Source organism: Condylura cristata, unplaced genomic scaffold (assembly GCF_000260355.1).
Source record: "Condylura cristata isolate star-nosed mole 26May11 unplaced genomic scaffold, ConCri1.0 scaffold00013, whole genome shotgun sequence".
In the NCBI taxonomy this organism is placed as follows: domain Eukaryota; kingdom Metazoa; phylum Chordata; class Mammalia; order Eulipotyphla; family Talpidae; genus Condylura; species Condylura cristata.
In genome coordinates this window covers 4073823-4094444 of record NW_004567114.1, presented here as the reverse complement: position 1 = coordinate 4094444, position 20622 = coordinate 4073823, and the positions used below count along the sequence as shown (strand labels likewise).

The 20622-nt window shown below is 51.8% G+C and overlaps 1 long non-coding RNA gene across 1 annotated transcript; it reads right to left on the bottom strand.

Moving 5' to 3' along the window:
* Positions 1 to 4279: 4279 nt before the first annotated feature.
* LOC105853579 lies at positions 4280 to 11551 on the bottom strand. The gene is made up of 3 exons (XR_001145400.1): positions 11109 to 11551; positions 9872 to 9944; positions 4280 to 4928 (listed from the first exon to the last, which is right to left on the bottom strand). It is a non-coding gene; the product is annotated as an uncharacterized LOC105853579 (long non-coding RNA).
* Positions 11552 to 20622: the final 9071 nt, after the last annotated feature.

Here is a 20622-nt window from a genome sequence, read left to right as displayed (position 1 = left end):
CCACCAAATCCCTTTTCCCTGGTGCATTCATGGGGAGAGTCAGTGGTGTAAGGAGAGCTCATGTGACTTGTGTTTTCGACGGATGTTGAAATTCTACCAGATCCTGGCTGTGCCCTTCCACCCGCAGCCTGACTGAAGAGTTTGTCAACAGCAGCTTCGGCCTCCGTTTTCTCGCCTCCCTGCCCCAGACTCTATACCACGCCCAGTGGGAGAGAGTCACCCCGTGGCGGCCATGTTTCTGTGCCACTGTGTTCCACTTGGAAAGAATCGTATGTTGTCCTTTTGTATGGCCTGAGTTCCCCCCTCCTCCCTCACCCCCGTAAACAACGTCTGAGGGCCCGACATTAGTCTGTGATGGAAATTACAGGTGACGGAACTGTGCCTTCTGCTTCAGGGACCAGAACCTCTCCCAGGTGGACACTTGCCCCTCCAGCTACAGCCCCCTCCTGCTGCACCTTGATCAGAGAGGGAGAAATAACTATTCCCTGGAGGCAGAGCATCTGATTCTGGAAAAAAAAAAAAAAAAGGAATAACAGGGAAGGTGTAGACTTTGTTTTGTCTTTATTTTTGTATTTTATTTCTAGAATTTTAACCACAAGACAGGAGTGTTCTCTTTTACTTATTGATGTTCACATTTTAATGAATACTTCTGGCAATAATTACCTCATGTCTAGATTTAAAATGACCAGACACGTAGAGTTTGGAGAAAATTCTATTTCAGTGCGATGGTATCATAGGGTACGCGGCGCTCCGTGGGTATAGATTAATCGATGAACAAATTCCATTCTTATGAGCCGCAGTTAGTTTCTTTAAATTGAAGTGACATTGACCAAAGGCGGGGTAGGCTTTATAGCGACTCTCCCAGGATAAAGATCTGCTACGAACTGGCTCGTTTATCCCGTGTTTCTTTACCGTCCGGGGGAAAGGCTGGAAATGGCCGAAGGGCCACCGTGAGCACAGCCTCTTGCCCTGGACCTCGTCTTCCCTCCACTGCAGCATGCTGTCAACATGAAAAAATGGAACCTTGTGCCTCATCACGCCCCTTAGCTCCAGAAGTTCACAGAGGACCAGGGCGGAGGGTGCCCTGCGCCCACCCTGTGCTGTGGCTTCCTAATTGGACGCACGTGGCGGCTCGAGCTCACTGGCCCGATGGAACGGATGGCAGGAACTGTGGCAGCGGGTGCCACTTTGGGCCCTGGTGCTTCTCAGGGTGCGCTGGCCACACCGATTTTGGGGCGGCAGCATCTCAGCAGAGGCGGGCTAGTCCCCTCCTTCCATGGCACCTTGGGCTCATGGAGGGGTGCCGAGCCTGAGGGGGTGGCGGGCTGCGACTGGGCTTCCTGGCCTTCGTGCTGCTCTGTGCCAGCATATTGCTCCTTATCCACGGCTTTCCTCAGTCCTCATGATTTCCAGAGGAAAGAGAGGCTCACTGGGTAAAGAGAGGGGACTGCTTGACCCTGTGTGCCTCCCGTTGGAGCTGAGAGAGAGTGCTGAGCACCTCTGGAGACACAAAGACCCAGGCATAGTGATGGGGTGCAGGCGAGACCAGAAAGGGCAGAAGGTGAGGAGCTAATGGGCTCCCACCATCCGCTCCGGGGCTCAGGGGGCCCGGAGGCGCAGAACGGTTAGCCAGGCTAAAAGAGCATTTTCTGTCACCCCAGGGGACAGCCATTTAGGCAGGAAAATGAGGCCACTTAAACTGACCATATTTTATGGCAAAACCAAGGGAATTCCTGGTGTGGCCTCTCCAGCCTTCTTCACCTGATGCAGTAAAGAAGCTGTTGAGCGAACTTAGGAGCCCCCATGTGGCCTGATGGTTGGTGGGGGCCTTGCAGGGGCACCCTGAGAGCCCCAGGAAGGCTCCACATGCCTGGGAGGGGATGGCATGCAGGAGGGGCCCTGGGGCAGGAGCCCGTCACTGAAGGCAAACCAGCGACGGTCAGGTGATGGTTGCGGAGGGAAGACACAGGTCAGAGGCCTTGTGATGGCTGCTTTGATGAGGCAAGGGGATGGGGAGCCCATCAGCCAATGAGGAGGGGCCGTGAGACCCTCAGCTGAGGCTAGAAGGGCACCGAGTTGCAAGCAAGACGAAGGCAAGGGGCGGATAGGGCCAGACATCCGATGCAGAGATCGCGATGAACCCTGATATAAATTCAGTTTCAAATTCAACTTACAGAGCCATACCTTTATGCACTCTCAGTGTGGTGCTCTAGGTCTAGGTGCACCCTGACCCAGGAGGAAGCACACTTCTTCCAGGAAGCCCACGGTGATTCCCACACCCCTCTCCCTTCTCCAGCCGCAGCATTCTGCAGACACCCACCCAGCGTCCAGGCCTTCCTGCCGAAGGGTGGGAACCAAACTCCACTGCCAACTTTGGGGCGGCATTCTTGCTCTGTTAGTCCTCCAATTTCCTGACAAGTTCCACTCAAAACCCTTGCCAGCCAAAGGTATGTTTCCCAGTGAGGACTCATTGTAGACTTCCTGCTCTACAAGAAGCAAAACAAACCATGAGATAGAGCCACAAGCGTTCACCTCGACATGTCGAAGTCTCCTTTTTTTCTTCCCCAAACTTCCCCTCCATTTTCAGTTAATAGTTTACCCTCTTTAAGGAGTATCTCTGCATCTGGACATAAAAGCTCTGAAGCACAGCTGGGTGTGCCATCCTGCTTAGATTCCTGAAGTTCATCTGGTTTGCTTACATAGCACTTGCAAGGTCATAGAATGCTCTGGAGTTACTTTTGCGTTTTTTTTCTCCAATAGAGACAGGATCTTCTACCCACTTAGCAGATGAAGAAATTGAGGCAGAAAAGGATGAATGGCCCAGTGTGAGTCCAGTGAGGTGCCAGTAGAGGAAGGAGACCCAAGTTATCAGACCTCAAATGTCACACTCATATTTCTCTCAAGTCCAGTTCAAGGTATTTCAAAACAGCTTTTCATGTGGGAGAAGGGATGGTGGAATCTCTGGTGATTTCTAAACAGGATGGTGTTAACGATAAAATGCTCAAATCAATCACTTTTGAGAGCACAGTGTTTTTAACCAGAGTGGAGACAGAAGTCAGAGAAACTTCCAAGGAGAAAGGCCAGTTGTTGGCATTCAAGTTTCAGGTGTAATCACCAGCTGACAGGATGCTGGGCTTTCGGGTAAGTGTGCCACTTGGGGGTAGGGGCAGCCCCAGGGGCCATTCCTTGGGCCTCCTAGGAGTGGATAGGCATGGGGCATGACTCTCGACCATGAATCCTAAGGCCAGCCAGAAGGGGAGGCTCCTCTTGCTCTGGGGAGACTCACCTGGGCTGACCTGGGCCATTTCAACTGGGTGGCGTGGGACGGCTGCACGCAGATTCAAGGCAGGGGATCAAGAGGGCCGGATTCATTTTTTTTTTTTTAAGATTTATTTATTTATGCATACAGAACTGGGGTACAGGCCAGAGGTGCAGGGTAGTGAGAGGATTCACCAGAGACAGAGCAGGGAGCAGAACAGGCTCACTGATGAAGTCCACTGCTGAGGGGAGCAGCGGGCGGGTCAGGAGAGGTCTGCCTCGCCATGTGGGTCACCTCTGGGGCAGGGGATCGGACTCACGCTGAAGTGGCTTTAGTTTCTTACGTGCTGTGCTTTAACCCTCTGCACCACCAGGGAGGGCCCCAAAATCATTTTAAAAGTTTGAGATTGCCTTTCACGAGCATTTAGACTATAAATGCTCGTGGTAAGTGACAGCGGAAGGAGACCAGGGAGGAAACAGAAGGTTCGTGAAGGTGAAAGGGCTGGGGAATTACTCGCTCTGGCACAGGGTCTACAACTACAAAATCCAAACAGTAAATGTTGAAATGTAGGTTGTTTGGGCAAAAACACTAAAAGGATGGGAAGGGCTAGGGGATTATTTTCCTACAAGGAGTTCAGATTTGAGGGTAATCTATCACGTTCTCTGAGAAACTGTCCAAAATGCTTGTGGAAGGGAGGAGCCACATGTGGGCAGGGGAGAATAACACCGAGGACTGCTAGCCTAGTTCACCACTGCTGATGATGGCCAGGCAACATCAGCTACAAAGTTTGACTCATACTAATCAATCATGTGTGCACTCGTTTTTAAAGATTCATTTTTGGTTTATGCATACGGAACCAGTGTACATGCCAGAGGTGCAGGGGTGATGAAAAGATTCATCAGAATCAGAGTGGGGAGCAGAACAGGCAGGTCGACAGAGGACACTGCTGAGGGGAGCAGCGGACGGGTCAGGCGAGGTCTGCTGTGCCATGCAGGTCACCTCCCAGGTGGGGATCGAACTGGCACCGAAGCGGCTGCTGCCAGCTTCACAATGCTGTGCTTTAACACACTGCGCCACCAGGGAGGACCTACAATCATGTGTGTATTCTCGAAGCAGAGTTTTGGGAGTGGAAAGACAGCTAGGATATTTACAGCCATAGTTAGATATAAAGTCTCTCTTGGAAGAAGTTTGGACCGAAGATGAGAGAGAATACAGGTACATTTGTGAGAGTGTGAATTCAGAGATATGTACGGAGAAAGGGCCAAAAATATGATTGCTGTAAAAGAAGGCTTTTTTTGGAGTAAGTGTTGCCAACTAAATCTATATAGTTGAGATATATATCTATATCTATCTATCTATCTATCTATCTATCTATCTATCTATCTATCTATCTATCTATCTATCTATCTATCTATCTAGAGAGACCATTGTTGATTTGTACAAGAAAACATGTTTCCTTTTATTTCACGGATTCATTTATGGTGCTGAGAATTTAATGGTAGACCAGGGTAAAGGAGTTCTGTAAGTAGTAAGCTGTACACCGGAGGTTTAGAGGGCGACGAAACGTTCAGTGCACGTGGCAAGAGTGTAGCATCTAAGAGGATTGAGATTCAAAAATAGCAGAGTTCAGTTCAAGGCACCTCCAGGGTTAAGTCACATCTGGCCTGACCTGGAGGGAGAAGACATAGAAACCCAGAGTTATTTAGAACCCACGCCAAGATCTTTGTGAACCACGAAGAAACTTTTAGAACCAGCAGGGCTACCGCTGGGGAATCTCAGAAAGATGGCATGGCAGAGTCTTGTGTTTTGGAAGAAGCATCCTGACTGTTACATGGAGAATGGGTGAGAAGGGTGAAGAGGAGATGGGTTAGGTGTTGGTTGCAGAATTCCAGTAATGAGACAGAGGTGGAGTGATGTGCTGTGCTGGTCGTCTGCAGAGATTGGACAGATTTGAAAGCAATGGAGAAGGAAGCACCAAGGAGTCTCGTTTAATCATATGGGATGGCTGCTGATCAGAGAAGAATCTAGGTTTCTTGGGCACTGGGTATACAATGAGGCTATGCATCAGAGAATTCAAAGGGAATAGACATTGAAAGGAAATGAGAAGAAAATGAGTTTGAAGCTCTTGAGTTTGAGGGTGTGGTAAATAGCAATGTCGCAAGACAGGTGAGGCTTACATGAGTGGGAGTCAGGAGAAGTTGGGGTAGAGACCAGTTCTGGCAACATCAGCACTGAGTGTTGAGTGCAGTTGGGGCAGGGAGTCCCAGACATGGGGAGAAGGCGCCCTCTGCGAATTCCATAGGCCGTCCTTGCGGATCACCAGCATCCAAAGGCTATTAGAGGAAGGCAAACTTGGAAAGGGAATCGAGAGGACAGTTGGACCAGCAAGAAGGAGCTTTCAGAGGCTCACGGGCTGGGCTTTGTGGACACAGAGAAGTGAGGAAGATGTCTGAGGGCAAGTGACATCCGGGTTGTGTCTTGAAGACTCAACAGAAACTTTTTGGGAAAGAAAAGAGGGAGTCACATGGTCATGCAGGACGGAACCAAAACTGGCCAGTCACCTGAGTGATGCCTAAGACAGGGGCTACGTCCTGTGAAGTCAAGATCATGGTGCACCGTGACGTGGTGCACTAGCAGAGCTGTGTGAGGGGAAACAGGGAAGGTGCGGCTCTTGGGTGTGGAGGAGGAGTCTGAGCTGTGGAGTGTGAGCTCTCCCTAACACAGGCGGGATCTTCAGAGCTTTAGAAGCAGGTGAAGCACATGTGTAAGTCTGACTAGAGGCACGGCTAGTCACTGCCCCGGATATGATTGACTGAGTAAGGGAGACTCGTTTAGGTAGAAGAATCGATGGACTTTAGCTGTTCTTCCGGGAGGGGCAGGGAAGGGCTGCTGAGAGCCCTGCATCACTGGTGAGGTCTCTGTGTTTGGCTTGGGCATCTGGGTGTGCAGGGCTCTGGTCTTCTAGGAAGACAAGAGGTGGGCATTTTAGAGGGGGTCAGAAATAGAAGTTCAGTTACTACCCACTTAGGTATTTCCTAAAAAAATAAAATAATAAATAAAATAAAATAACAAATAGATGCATGCCAGGATTTGAGCAAAGAAAGGATTCTCAATTCTTGGTGGTCACTTTCTATCTGACTCCCCCCGAAGAAGGGTCATCAGCCCCAGACCAGGACCCAGGCTCATCGGTATCCTCGTCCTTCTGAGTCTGTGGAAGGGAGGAAAGCTGTCCTCCCCCAGCCTCTGTGTCTCATGCCTTCCCATGTGACCAGTCCAGGTCAATGCTAACTCTGGGAAGTCACCCCTGGAAAGGCTAACGGCTTTCTCATGGTCACAGTTTAACATTGGCGGCGTTGAATTTCTAGCCCAACTCAGTCTGGCTCCCAAGGGGCTCTTCCTTCTGTACATCAGTGTTCTCTGACTTCACTGATCACACTGAGAGCTGAGCTTTATCCCGGCAACACAGTCAGCTGCCCCTGCTACTTCCTGACGTGCTACTTGCTGAATTGCGTGGATCCAACCAGACGCCCAAAGCCGATGGCTCAGACTGTGGAATCAGAGGGAGGGTTGGGAGAGGCTCCGGTTGACATCGCAAAAGCCTCATCTCTGAGCCCGGTGAGCTTATAGTCTAAGTATCCTTTCTTATTAATGAATAAGTATCTCTCCTTCTAGAAACTTCTATAAACAGCCAGAGGTGAGGCATCAGCTGGGACAGGGTCCCGGGCACGCCTCATCTCCTTCCTTCCTCATCCACTGAGCATCTTTGGGGTGACAGGTGCCACATACCACTTCTCTTCATTCCCCAGGTGAGATGACAGTTATATCTTTATGTTAGAGAGAAGGAAAATGAGGCTTAAAGACTTGACATATTCCAAGGTCACATATCAATCTGGATCTCCCTAGACGTAGGTGTGTATTTCTGAGGACTGGCTTACACAATGTGTCTCCTGTGACATGTAGCCTGTAGCTCAGGCTCCCAGCCCCTGGCCCCCACAATCTGTGGTGTGGGTTGTGTGGGTGCACCTGTCCCCAAGGACATGCTCACCAAGGTCACCCACACAGCAATGTGGGGATCCTGCTTGTTGGGGATTTCACTGGGCCCCACAGATTTAGCAGTGATGTTCATCACTGTATACTTTGCTCTCCCAGATTCTTTGGTGCCTCCGTTGTTGAATCTCCAGCATCTCTTGGTGAAGAAGGTGGTAGCGTCTGTGAAAGCAGAAGCTGGGAATAATCCAAGGATGGAAAACACCTGCCTTGGTTCCCAGCGCGGCTAAGCCCTCACCTGGGAGTCTACCCCACAGTCCCTGGTCCTTGATGCTAAACCCATGCATGAAGATTGCACCACTTGAGGATGGACAGCCCCCTTCCCGCCCTCAAGAAGATTCCGGATCCAGGGGGATCTTAAAAATAATGTGGGGCCCAGTGAAATCCCCAACAAGCAGGATCCCCACATTGCTTTGTGGGATCAAAGGACCTTGGTGGGTAATTTGCCATGGCTCTGGGTGTGTCTGCTGGTCCCGATGTATGAGTCTAGTCTCACTTCTAAAACACGCCAAAGTCACCTGACTGGGGAAAAAGGCAAACAGCGCGTGTGAGAAGGGCCTAGCTGTAACTGCCTGCTTCTCTGATAGTCCATGGTCTCCAGCCTGCCCGTTTATCTCTTTTCACCACAACAGCGAAAAATGGTACTGCCAGCCCTGCCAGGAGACGATCGGGGGAGCCCTGTGCCCTGTACTGCCCTGGCCACAACACTCCGGGGCCTGGAAAGGAATTAGGTGGTGAAAATGCCAGGCTGGGTGATTGCCATAATTGCTTTCTGGAAAACAAGAAACCTAATTCCCAGTAAAATGCCATTAGAAATTGCCAGGTTCTCTGATGGGGAAAATAAAACACCCTTCCTAGAAATGCCTCATGCTCTGTGGTTTCTAGAGAGACCCCAAAACTCTGCAGAGAGAGATAATGCGGTGATACGGTTCTGGAGCCCTGTGACGCCCCCGCGCCTCCCGAGGTGATGGCTTCTCCTGGGCACACGAGGTGCTGCAAAGCCCAGGCTGGTTTGCTTTTCTGTCTCTATGAGGAACTGATTCTGGGATCACTCAGTCTGGACTCAGTACTGCCTTTCCTTAAAGAGCACCGCGTCCTGACATTGTCTCTAAGACAGGACTGATAGTAGAATTGTCTTTGTGGGCTTGGCCTGAGTCTGTGTCCGTCTCTCGGCTGAGCTTGGCTCTGCACCTGCCCGGCGGTGGCCCTGACACGCCCATGTGGCTTCTCTGTAGCAGGTGTGTGGCTGAAACGAGTCCTGACCACCATCACCTCCTCCTGGAACTGACTGATGAGCTGAGCTGACCCGGCGGTGCCCTGAAAAGGTGTTCTCGTGAACTGCTAAAGCCAAAAGGGACTCCCAAGAAATTTCTAGCACTGCAGCCCTGAACTTCATGGGGAGAAGATTGCTGAGTTGAACTATTCGGTGCTCAAGTTTACAGCAAGGAAGCTTGACTCCTTTCTTGTGATAATTGAAATCATTTCAATTCATTTCCTTCTGGGTCGGCCAGAAACCTGTTTTCAATGTGGGCAAATCTGGAGGGATCCCCTCGCCTGAGCCATAGCACCACGCAGAAGTTAATGGACAAAAAATGATATTCATCTTCAGCTGATAATAGCATTTTAGTCCCGTCACCTCAACTCAGGGCCAGCCGGGACGCTATTGGAGCGGCCGGTGCCCGAGACAGCAAGCTGACCTTTGTCGCCTCCAACAATTATTAGCTCTATGGAGAAATAAAATAAAAACCAACACAAGTTTTGACACTGAGATAATAAATTATAAATTATGGAAGTTGACGCCACGGCAGATCTTGTAAACAACAGTCTGGTCTCTTAGCAACAGACCAAGAAGAGCAGGTTGTGGATGGAGGGAGCAGAGCCAGGGTGTTCTGCAGCCCTCACGGCTGGGGACAGGAACACCATTTTAACACCTGCCGGAGGCCGCCCTCTCCAGTCCCCTCGCTCTGGTGGCCAGCCAGGGCCAGCTGCCAAAAGGTGTCAAGGTACCCAAGCTGCCTCACCAACCACGCAGGGGTCCAGGCCCCTGGGAGGGGACAGAAGACACAGCAGTGGGAGTCGGGAGCAGGAGGACACTCCCGCCCCACGCAAGCGAGGCTACTAGGGGCAGGGAGCAACGCTGAGCACACGCTCCCCCACACTGTCAGGAATTGTAACTCCAGGCCGGGGACTCCAGTTTGCCTCCCCCCAACTCCTGCTGGCTTTTAAAATCTCACTCAGGGTGGTTGTCAGGAAGGAATTTAGACAAGACTTTGACAATGTGCCAAAATGGTTTATTTTTAAATGTTGTTCCCGAAAGCACCAGAATATTAAGTTGGAACAAATGTGGCTTGGGAGAGCGAGGGTTTGTGGTCACGCAGCTATGGGAGGACGCGGATGGGGGTTCAGGTTTGTAGGTCTTAACGCACGAGGCGCTGCGTTGCAGTCAGTTGCCTGGAAGCGTTATTGAAAGTGTGTGTGTTTGCGCGCGCACTTGTGTGTCTCATTTGCAGTGTGTTTTCAGGGTTGGGGTGGAGAGAGGTTTTCTTTAATTAATTAGCTGTTTACCTGGAGCATCTTCCCTCGGTGGGTTAGACAACCACCTGCCCACATGTTAGGAATCTCTTGGAGTGGAATTTTCCTAGAAAAAGAAGAGGTTTCCTCATAGCCAAAGTCCCCTCTTTCTCCCCCTCTGCACCCCAGAGAGAGCCAGCTCTGCGTTCTCTAGACCACAGAGAGGGCGGCATGTGGGCCACCCGGGATTGGAGATGTTCCCTCCTCCCCCCGGAACGTCCAGGCACCTGCTCTGTCATCCTCTGACGCCCTCACTTCTCGTGTCTTATTGTTCATAAGAAAGTGGCTGCTAAATTATGATGACTTGGGATCTATTTGACATGTCATTTTAAACTTCATTTCTGTAAATTTACCCAACACAAAGAAAGAGAAGTCTCAACCGTCCCTGGAGTCTCTCTCTCTCTCTCTCTCTTTTTTTTTCCTAGGCTCTGATATCATGAAGGTGCCTTGGCGACTTCCGAAACGATTAGCATCCGTCCAGAGGTTTTAGAATATATTTGTGCTCAGGAGCCGTCTGCTGGGATGAAATTCTATCTGGGATAATACCCTAGAAAAAAGTGAGGATTCCTCGTAGCAAATGTCCCCCTGGCCCTAGGGGAGGGGCTCTGGCTTTCAGGGCCTTTCTGCCCCTGGTGAGGAGACCCTCCCCTTGCCCACCTACACATGTTCTACCCTCACCGCTCCTACACTGAAGGCACAGACACCCCATTCTGCAGGGGGGGAGCAGAGGCAGGAACACCGGCAAGCAGCCCAAACTGACATTAGAGCCGGCTCCATCCCAGGGACCTCAAACTCGAGGCCCTCTCCTGCCCACCCACCCCACACATGGATCTCCGACCCTCCCTCCAGGGTGCCCACCTGTTTTGTCCTCCCCTTTACTTTAATCACATAAGGTGTGGCTCATCCTCTATTACACGAACAATTATATCACAGACGGTATAAGGTGAAAGCGGAATCTCCCCAGGCCCCGCTCCCAGCACATCTCTGCGGCTTGAGGGGCCAGTTTCCCGCGCAGGGGCGTGTTTCTGTGCAGAAGGATCAGTCTCCCCTCCCCTCCCACGCTGGTTCGCAGTTGGCATATTTGGAGGAAAGAGAAAGCAGCCCCTGTTGTCTCGTGTGTCAGTTTCACTTGTCCTGTCAATGCCTTGAGGGGTGCTGAGCGGCCAGGGCTCCCCCACAGTGTTCTCTCTGACTCTCGGTCACCCAGCAGCATTTTCCAGAACCCACCAACCTGGCATCCACGAGCGTTGGAGACTGGATTCCTCCCCCAGGAGGTGGGTAGTGCCGAGAACAGCCTCCTTCCCTCTCTTCGACGAGAAGCTGCCTTTGCACAGGCCCGGGCGAGGGGTGTGCCCCAGAGTCTGGGAATCCACGGAACAATGGACAAGGCGCCGGGCAGCTCAGACTCACAGAGGAGAGGCCTGCGACTCTCTGGAAACACACTAGCCGGTGTCCACTGAGACCCTGCCGCTGACAGCAGCTGGGCACTGACCCCCGAAGAGGCCCCGTGTCAACTCAAGTCCAGCAGAAGCTCAGAGCACTTTCCCGCTGCCCCTGCAGCCCTGACTGACCTTGGGTGCCTGCCTGGCCCGCGGCGCGGGGTGGGGAGAGCCAGGCCCAGCGGCTTCCTCTCGGGCTCCTTGGGGTGCTGGGTCCGGGTCCCCTGCCTTTGAATGCGGCCCCTCCAGCTCCTGGTCCCACAATGCAGCGCTGGGCTGGCAGCCACTCAGCTGAACACTAAACATTTGGCTCCGTTTCAACACGACTGCCAAGATTTGGCAACCAGAGAGTTGCAGAGAAGCAGCAGGCTGCTAAACCCTTTCACATTTTTAATTAGATCCACACACCCATGTCTTTGAGCTATCATAAATATACAGATGACATAGAGAGTATTATTCGGGGTTAAAAAAAAAAAAACAAGGAGAAAGAGTCTGTAAAAGGTCCCTCTCCCCTTACTAAAATAATTCACTTTGCCCTCCTCAGGGGGCTGGAGGGGCAAGAGAGGGCCACGGTGTTTGCTTAGGGAAACTATGTCCCAGAGAGCATCTCCCCGAGATCTGGAAGAGACCAGACGTCCGGCCTCAGCGCTGCGTGCAAGCAGCTGGACGCGTCGCCAGGAGAGGGCATGCTCGGAGCTGCCGCTGCTCGCGGCTGAACGCACAGGGCGCAGGGCCTGGGGACCGCGGCCACACACAGCCCCCTTCCTGGGGGAGCCGGCCCCCCCCCCCCCCCCCCCCCGCGCCCAGCCACAGGCGTGCCCTCTGCCCCGTCGCCTCCTCGGTTTGGTTTTATCTAAGCTCCTGCGTTGTTTCCTAAAGCTTTCCCCAGCAGACACGCTCGGCTGCATCCAGAGCCGCCCTCTGCCTGGGCTCCCAGCTGGCAGCCCCACAGGCGGGAGGGGGTGGGGTGCCTGGCTGTGGGGTCTCCAATCCAGAGTCCTGGCTCCACCTCTGCTCAGCTGGGAGTCTGGCCAGGGTCTGACGCCCGTCACCCGAGCGCCTCGCTTGAGACGTTTCTGACCTCGGAGATAGTCCTAGGCTCAAAGCACGGTGCGTGGAGGCCAGGGCCAGGGTCCAGCCTGGGCCCCAGGGGCACACGCCATGCCATGCACCCTTGTAGGGCCAGTGCCCAGGGAAGCCACGCCGCTGGTGGTCAGTTCCCAGGACTCTCCATCCGGAACCTGGGCCCTGTGTCTCTGAGCAAGGCCTAAGACACCCCCGGCTTCACCGGCTGGCTGTCAGGGACCCAGCGAGGTGGGGTCACACTCTTCACTTTCAGGACAGTTAAGAGGGAAGCATGACCTGCCAGGAGAGAGGTCAGCCACCGTGACCCAGTTGAGAGCAGAGTGGAGAAACAGAGGCAGCCACTCCCAGCACCTGCCTCAGACCTCAGCACATGAGAAGCAACACTCGCTCGTCCAGCTCAGCAGCCAGCACCCGGCTGGCCCCTGGAACTGCACGGCCCTGAGTGCTCAGCGGCCTTGTCTTTCTTGGGCAGAGCTTTCTGCCCACAGCAATGTGCCCTCAGACATCTACAAACGGGAGGCGGGGGTGTGAGTGGGCTGGGGTGAGCTGGGCCTCTGGACAGCCGGGCCTCTGGGCAGCTGGGCCTTTGCACAGGTGGCTGGCTGAGGTGGTCCGTCTGGCCAGGGTCCACGGGGTCTGCCTGCCATGGTGGACGGTACAGAATGAACAGCAGTCCTGTCATAGTGTGGGAAGAATTCCTGTCTTTGAATCCAGCAGATGTGGGTCTTCCATCCTCGCTCTTGAGGAACAGGTACAAAATCCCACACCTGTCACTGATTCTCTGAGCTTCCCACCTGTACAACAGGCCAGGAAAATGCAGACAGCCCAGGAATTGTCTACACCCCAAGGGCCATTTTTCAGGAGGACCCCGGCCAGCGCCTGAGGGACCTCTTCCCAAGTTCCGTGGCTTCATGGTAGGCCCAAGGTTGGCACTGGAGGGGGCACTGAATGGAAGCAGAGCCAGGAGCCCAGGGAAGCCATGTGCTCCCGGTGCAGGCCTCAAAACCACACGGAGGGGCTTTCCCAGCCGGGGCAGGCCCAGCCCGAGTCCTCCTGGTTCCCACGCTGGCACAGCGGCGGCCAGAGTCAGCATAGCCTGCCCCTGGGCACCAGTAACTAGCACACACTGACTAAGCTGGGTGGCGACTGGGAAGGTCCCGGCCACGTTCAGATAGTCAGATATACAATGAGCACTGTTATTATGCCTGAGAATTAATTTGTGTTATCCTTTAAATCAAAGAATGAAAATCCCCAAACAAACTTCAGAATCAAGAACAGATCCTTGCTAACTGAGGCAGGAGAGGCTGACTCACCACTGCCTGCACCTGTGGGCGGAGCCCAGCACCGGTTCATGCTTATGGTGCTTCTGCTCGATTTCCGGCACTGGACCACGGTCCAGGGTCAGCCCGGGGACCCAGGCACGGCTGTTTCTCTAAGAGCCTCCTCCTCTGTGACTGAAGAGAGAGGATGCATGGATGGACGCCAGAGGGTCGTCTCCACTTGTGGAATTACAGACCAAGGCGTCGAGGGGAGGGCCAGGACACCTCTGTGATGAAACACGGCCAAAGCACGATGCTGTGAGATGTCCCCCACTCATAACACCCGCCCCTCTTCTGCTGTGAACGCGTTGCTGTTCTAGAAACTGTAGCCATAGACCCAAAATAAAAGGTCTGTCCCCTCCTTTCTGGACCTGAGTCTCACTCAAGACTGAATGAACGTGAATGCAGAAGCAGAGACAGTGAGGTGTCCCCATGCCTATTTTTGCCTTAAACAAGGCTCCCCTCTGAGGATGCTCCTTGGGAGAGTCTGTGGGACTCTCCCACATGGCTTGAAAGCCTGATGAGCCAGGGAGTTCCCAGTCTTGAGAAGAGGAAGCAAATCAACTAGCCACCAGGCTTGGGGAATCCCCCCCTCGCCAACCGCCCCCCCCCCCGCCTCCACTCCACCCCACTGTCAGCGAGGCCTGAGTCTCCCGCAGCCACGGCAAAGGGAAAGCATGGCCAACCATAAATGCTTGTTTTTATTTTTGTTTTGATTTTTTTTAAAGAGAGGACATGCTGCAAGGTTTCTGGGGTGAGATAGTTAGTGTCGTGGATAAAGTCCAAGAGCCTGGCTTTTCCAAACGATGCAGATAGAATTTGACAGGACTGTTTTCCATAATGACTCCCAATAAAACTCAAAGACAACATAGCACAACTGCACGGAGTTTTCCAGGATCTAGCTCGATAAAAGCCTTAAGTCAACACGGTGACATCTACGAGAGATAATCACATGGACTTCCCCTCCCTGATCTTTTCTCCAAAGAAGGGTTCTGGAGGGAGTCAGACAGTACTCTCTTTGGAGGACAGGCTCCAGGAATGACCAGGTGTGCTGCCAATTGATGAGAACCTACACATTTTGGAAGACAGGGGTGGGGCATTCCTAGAAGGACCGTGTACACCCACGGATGAAGCCCTGGGCCCGTTGCTGAACCCAACAGCCAGTTATGGGGCATCATCCTCTAGCACCTGTGGTATGGCCTCAGGAATCAGTAGACTCTACAAATGGTTGCTGAATCCAGTTCCTGAAACAAGAGAAAGATTTGGTTCATAAATCCCTGGAGAATTCCACCTGCCTCGAGGCCTCAGAGGCCCCCACCTCCTCAGGCCTGTGCTCACCACTCTCTCCCGGCCTCAGTGCCCAGCGGGGGGCTCGGGCTGCGAACAGGGAACTGGCAAAATGAGGGAAGCGCCTGCTCAGGCAGAATATGGGGATTTCCTAGCAAAGTGCGAGTGACGGAAGTGAGCTAAGACCTGGTGCCGCGTGACGGTGTCGCGTGTCATTCTAGTGGTGGGAAAGAAGGGTCATGGTGTCCGCCCCTTTCTCAGGCCTTCCTGAGGGGCCTCCTCACACTGTACCCTCCCTGTGAAGGTGGCAACCTTGTCCCCTGTGCACACGGCCCCTCCTGCTAGGCTCATCACAGTTTCAGAGATGATATCCCCATAGTGTCATGCAGCCTCAAGCTGGGGATGTGTCAGGAGCCATCTACTCAACCAGCATCTCCATTCTAGACATGCTGGGCTTAGACCCTTGGGGCCCGCTCACCTGTCACCACAGTGCTGAGTGTCACTGACTCCTGCATGGAATCCAGGTCTCTGCTCTACCAAATGTTCTCTCCCTGGCCCCACGGGAATGTTGGGTCCATCCTGAGTGGTTTGGCTCTTTACCCTCGTCATCCCTTCTGGAAGGTCAGCTTCTTGAGGGTAGGGACTCTCCTGTATACCTTTCTTAAGCACATTTAGAGGACGTATTAAATACTTAATAAATATAAGTTGGCTGAATTACTGATTCAATAATACAGTGCCGGAGAATAGCTACTAGAATGCAATGACACTATCATGTGGGACCACAGTTAACCAATCTCTTACCACTTAGTTTTATAGGCTTCAAGTGTGGGGTCTGGCTAGATATACAACCTCCTCTCAGAAGGAAAAAGGCTACACATCAATTCATCCATCAAATCGATCAAGTTATATTAGTGACTGCCCTTGATAATGGAAATTTTTATTTTGTTTGGCCTTTATTTTTTCAGTGCAGAAAAAAAGTGTGACCTCTAAAACATGTCCAAAGGGAATGACCAGCCGGACAGTGGAGGAGTAATGGGTCAGCAGTGTGGCCCTGACAAGGACGTTGCATTATTATATTTTCCAAGCTGGAATAAGATTCCAGATGACGTGGGCCAGAGGTCAGCAGATGTTTGCTTGTAACAAGGCAGATAGTTAGTGTGGTGGGTTGTGGGATGGGGCCACCTTCCCGGGAGGCCTCCCGAGTCTCAGTCCTCAGGGACAGTACAAAATGATTGAGCAGAACTATCAGCCAACAAAGCTTTACTTAGGGACACTGGAGTTTGAATTCTACAGAATTTTCACCACCTGGCATGAAATATTATTCTTTCTTTGATTTTCTTAAACATAAATACTTAAAAAATTACTCTAACTCATTATTAGCTCATGGACATGTGAAGACAGAAATGGGCCAGATATGACTCCCAGGATGCAGTTTGCTGACCCCTGACACGGAAGTAGTCCCCTGCTTCACACACAGTGGAGGGGGAGATGAAGGAAGTGGCCTGGAGAAATCACAGCTGTGCTCCCTCCGTCCCCACGTCCACATCCACACACACGTTCGGCCTCTGGGTGTTGGATCATTTGGGCACCTACTAATAGAAAGTTTATTTTTCAAGATTAACTGATGACAAAAATGTCATTGTAAGTCAGAGAAGACCGCCAGATTGTGCTTTGAGACGAGCAAGGTCCCCAAATTTCTAGACACATACTTCAGGGATCATGTCAAGAAGCCAAATGGAATTCTCCCATCCAGTGCCAAGGTAAGACCCTCTTCTACCCACCGCATTGGTGAGGGCCGTGGGCCTCAGGCCAGAACCCCAGGATCAGAGGGTCTGAAGTCTCATTGAACATGATGCAGCAGATTTTGGGCTCCATGAGAAAGGGGGCATGAGCTGTTAATGGAATCACCACTTGCTTCCCTGAGTAGGGTAAGATTAAAGGGCATGTCATCAAGGTGGGGACTAGGGTGAGCGGAGTGAGCTCTTCCCCAGACATGGGCAGTGCAAGAAGACCAGCCTTCTGTAACCAAAGTAAGTGATCTTTTAACACAGTATTTATTGCTTAAATACTTAATGCCAAAAGTCAACAATGAAGAAACTACCAAGATTTACAAGTTGAGTCAGGATGTAACCCTGAACACACATGATTCACCTCTCTGACTTCTCCCTCATTCACCCTGTGGTTACTCCTTTTATAAAAATCCTGTCATGTTCCATGCTTCATGGATTATTTTGTAATGATAACGGGCTTTGGGAAATATCGAATTATCCCAGAAACATTTTATTTAAAGTTGCCAAGAGGAAAGACTCAGTCTCGCATTTAAGAGGACACAAGTAGACATTATGGCTACAGCATTATGGGATCTGGTTATGACCCATGAGCACTGGGGCCTGCTCTGCGGTCTTCCTTTAGAGCTGTCCAGTGTCCTCTAGGAAATATAAGGAAACGTGTGTTCTAATTTAACACCAGAGACGAGTTGTTTTGTAAATTATAACACGTTGTTAGTATCTCACTCATGAAGACTTGGTCCTTAAGATGTCCACTGCTTTGAGGTAATTCACACAGAGAGAAGGTCAATATGAGACCAGGAGATGAAGGTAGGGATTGTAGATGGTGCAGCATCTCAGCCTCCTGTCTGTGACAATGCTGGTGTCCTGCTTCTCCCAAAACCCAAGGAGGTTAGAGGCAGGAGCTGAGGCTCTCACTACGAGGAACTGTGAATGATGCCATGCATCCAATATTTCCTGACTTTTTTTTTTAATTTTTAAAGATTTATTTATTTGTGCATACAGAACTGGAGTGCAGGCCAGAGGCACAGGGGTGGTGAGAGGCTTCACCAGAGACAGAGTGGGGAGCAGAACAGGCAGATTGACGAAGTACACTGCTGAGGGGAGCAGCAGGCAGGTCAGGAGAGGTCTGCCGCGCCATGTGGTCACCTCTGGGGCAGGCGGGAATCAAACTCATGCGGAAGCGGCTTTAGATTCTCAGTGCTGTGCTTTAACCTGCTGAGCGACCAGGGAGGGCCAATTTCCTGACTCTTTTTATAAACTGAAAAATGGCACTGAACTTTCTCCCCTCCCTGCCAACAGGAACTTAATGTACGTGTCAGTGTTCCATGCAAGTGAGTGGACGGACGTAAGTTAGGAAATTTCATACACAGTATTGTGAACCACTATGGGCTCCATTCTTATTTCTGATCTTGTATCTCAAGAGTCATCAGGCAGTAATTCCTGAGGCTACAGATAACCTCACCCTGCCTGGGCCCCTCTGAATTTGTTCTTGGTCAAATATCTCCACCATTCCTGACCCTTAGCCTGAACATCTGAAATAGCAGGCCGGTCTTCTGCTTGGATCAATGGCTCACAGCCACAGGCCTTTTTTGATGTTTCTAGATGAAGAAGATGGAAGAAAGCATAATTAGTTGGTATTTGAACGTGTGTGGTATTTTCCACTTTGTCTAATTCTTTTTGAGCTAAGGTTTGAACTACTGCGTCAAAGAAACCTTTGGCAGAAGGACCAATTCTGTGTTTCAGAGGTCAGGAGCCTGACCTCTGACTGTGAAAGTGCCCAGGGGTGAAATTAAGCCAAGTTCAAAGAGAAGTCTAATTGACAGCTCTCAGTCCAGCTTCCTCGAAGATTCCAGGCCCTGGGAGGATCAAGCTATTGCCTGGGGTGTCCAGGGATGGCCTTTGAATGGTGACGGGCAGACCCTTTTTTGAGACCAGATGACCTCCACCTTCCTCCCCAACCCAGCTCTCATTCATTCAACCCCAGACACTTACCAGGCACCACTTGCTTCTTGGCAGACGCCCTCTTCCAAGCGAGTCTTAGGCAGATTCTTTGTTCATGAGGCCAACGCTGCCTCATTTATTCTTCCTGTCATGTCAATGTCGCTACTTATGTAAATTATTATTTGAGCCCCACCAGCCAATAGGCTCTCACTTTACTCAGCTCCCTTTGTTCTGCTCATGCCTGCAAAGGCTAAAATGTCTCTTTTCCTTTCTCTCCTCCCCTTCCATGGGTTTCTGCCATGAACGAGCTTTTTGCTCCCTTTTGATGTCTGGTGTCTGAGTTGAGTGGCTCAGAATAGAAACCTACCAGGGAAGAGAGTGTCCATTTCTTCTTCCCTCTGGAAAGTTCTCAAAGCAGACCAGAGACAAGCATCATATGCAAGTTCCTCATTTCCTTGTCAGCAAAAGATAGAGCTGATGAAGTAGGCTCGATGGAGTCTGCCTAATTGACCGACGACGAAGAGGTGTGTGTCCAGAGGAATCACCCCACCTCCGGGAGACATGCACGCCCTGCGTTGTAAGGGGGAATGGCCATTGGCACTGGTAGTTACGGCTGTTTTTTTCAAATGACGCTGGGAAATCAACCTCCTGAGATGTAGGACATAGACTGCGGGCCTCTGGGTCAGCATCTGAAAGGCCAGGTAATGTCAGCTTTCCCACATATTTAAAAGGACGGTTGAGACCCAGGTAGGAAGTGGTGCCTACCTGCCCTTTGCTGTGGGCTCATGGCCAGATTGTCCTCCGTGCAGCTGATGTAATGGCTTCCCTGACCATAGGCCAGTTGCGACCCTTCCCCAAAGGGCCTGCACCCCCCCTCACCAGATGAAGCCCCCCAGTTCTGCACAGCAAGGCCTTCCCATAGCTTTCCGTGCCCAAAGGACACGGCACAGGAGAGATGGGCTTTGTGGTCCCCAGACGGGGATCCCGACTCATTGCCTGGGGACCGAGCCAGGGTTACTTGAAAGAGACGTGACATGTAACATAGCGCGGCCAGCGCCGACCGCAAAGCAAGCTTCACCTCCAGCGCCATCCACCACGATCACCCTCTTCTCGCAAATCTCCCGGATTTCCCAGCTCATTCGCTGTCACCTTCTTCCCCGCTGCCAGAGCTTCCCAGGGAACTAGCTGTCTCCAGACCCAGGTCACCTGCTGCTAAGTCCAGCCTCCTGCCCACACTCCTCGGCACCTGTTCCGGGGTCTCCCCTCTGGGCGGGGCTGTCTGTTCTCTGGGCGGGGCTTCTCTTTGAGGAACTGGTTTACCTAGTTGGGTGTATTTTTTCTTGTATTTTGACTGTGTCTCATACTGCTTGGCACTTACAGACTGCAGCCTATTTTTGATCATATCCTCATCATTTCCCCTGGTAAATGGCAGGTTCCCAGAGGATAGTGATTCTGCCATTCAGATCGCTGCATCCCACCAGGCTCCGTGAAACAGTGTCGATCTGCTTCACGCCGGCATGTGCAAGTAGCAGAAACACCAGGGGCGGGCGTTTACTACAGCAAGGCTTATGCTGCTCGCATCGTGTCTGTGGTGGGTCAATTCTAGCTCTCTTCCCTGTGTTCTCTCGGTACTGGGATCCAGGCTGAATGTGCAGGCACTTGACCATCTCAGAGGGAGAAGGTGGTGGGGCCTGGCAAGGGTTCTCAGCACCTGCGCTCCGAGGGCACAGGGCATAGCCCACTCTCATTTATTGGCCAGAGACTGTCACGTGGTAAGCATAACATCAGTGGGGCATAGTGTCATGGGGTGTTCAGGACATTTTTTTTTAAGATTTATTTATTTATGCATACAGAACTGAGGAACAGGCCAGGGGTGCAGGGGC